Source organism: Rattus norvegicus, chromosome 15 (genome assembly GCF_021556685.1).
Source record: "Rattus norvegicus strain SHRSP/BbbUtx chromosome 15, alternate assembly SHRSP_T2T, whole genome shotgun sequence".
NCBI lineage: Eukaryota > Metazoa > Chordata > Mammalia > Rodentia > Muridae > Rattus > Rattus norvegicus.
In genome coordinates this window covers 62,530,555-62,532,346 of record NC_141548.1, presented here as the reverse complement: position 1 = coordinate 62,532,346, position 1,792 = coordinate 62,530,555, and positions in this window count along the sequence as shown.

Below are 1,792 nucleotides of genomic sequence, written 5' to 3'. Positions count from 1 at the left end.
TAACTATCCTAAGTATGGATATTTTTTTTCCTTTTGTGTATGTTTTTGGTTGTTTTTAGAAAGTTTCAATCTATAATACAAGAAAGAAAGTCTAATGAATCATTTAACTTCTTCTTTTCTGTAAGACCCAGAATGAGAATATTTTTTCCACTGGTCATAAGCCTAAAGATTCCCATCAACAGCATTAGGTTCACTTCCTGGATGAATGTTTACATGTCCTAGGACCGGGATAAAAGAATACAGGGACAGATAAACTGAACATTCCTCAATGCTCCACTTGAAGCAAGACACCACCTGTACAAGATGTGTTTGCACTCTCAAGAAACTGTCTACCATAACGAGACCTGAACTCAGAAGAGAGCAAGGAGAGACTGTGTATAAATACTATGGAATTTTTGACTTTCCTGACAAACTCCATCTAGGTAATAGGGAATTTTGTCAACCTTTCTCCTCTGCTGTGTAACTCTGGAGATGAAGCTTTCCTTTGAACTTGAGAATGACAATGTGTTTGAGAAAAGTTACCTTCTTCAATAATAACTTTCAAATGCTGGAAAACTGATGGTTCAATAAAAACATTAGCTCTAGAAACATTAGAATTAGTGATCTGTAGATACTCATTGTAGATATTCATGTAATATCAACCAAGAGAAGAATTTGGATCTTACCTCCTGTCTAAGGATCAGGTACTTCACCCCTTGTGCTAGAGAAGTGGAAGGGTTAGTGTAGTGTGAATTCTGGAGAACAGAGTTACCACTGTTTTTACCTTAACTTTATTTACCTGCATAGCTTAATTATTAAATATTCCAGGTATTAGGTATTCCAGAAGCTAGACGGGTGAGATAAGCCAGGGAGAGTGTGACAACATGGATTTCAGATGGAGTTGCTATTCAGATCTAACTACATGCTGCAGTAGAAATTTAATACCAGTGAGAGCCCAGTGGGTTTTGTTTTGTTGTGATATGTTTTGCTTTCTCTGTTGATATACCTGAGATCAGGCTTTGTCCTAATTATAAAATTTGAAAATATTTTCAAATGCTGATATTTTTCTTACTCTGAAAAATATTGGCACATAATTTTGAGATGTTTAAAATGTGTGAATGTAAACATGTGTACTGGCTATGCTCTTAACTAGTGAGTACAAATATGTTGCTAACTTCCTGCTCAAATGGAAGGCGGCTAGAATTACTATTTTGCTTTTTGTCTAGGACTGTAATGAAATATATGGAGTTAATTCAGTTCTTTAATATATTGATAGGCTTCAAATATCTGAAATGAGCTTAGTTTGTGGATTTCTTATTTTATGGACTTCTTACCATATATTCAGGCTGGCCTAAATTTTCATATCCTTCTGATTCTGCCTTTCAAATGCTGGGATTATAACTATGGGCCACTACATCTGGATCATCTAAAAATTCTGAAAGTCTTAACTGAAGACTGTTAGGAACATTCAAATACAGGAGACTATACTTTTATTGTACTTTAATACTTTTTCTGTCTCCATTTAAAGACAGTTTCTATAATTCTGTAAATCAGGAAGCTCATTTATTATTGTTTATAATGACGCTTTGGAGATCATATGTTGATTTGCATTCAACAGAGGAATTTGCAAAACCTCTGGTCTAAACTCAGTTGGAGAGGGGATGGGGAGGGGAAAAGGAGGGGCAGTCAGATATGGGAATCAGAAGGGGTGGCCAGAAGGCCAAAAAAATGAATAGAAATATGCAGCAGGGGAACCTCTAGGAAGTCCCAGAGACCTGGGATGTGAAGGGCTACCAGGATGCAGCAGGGATGA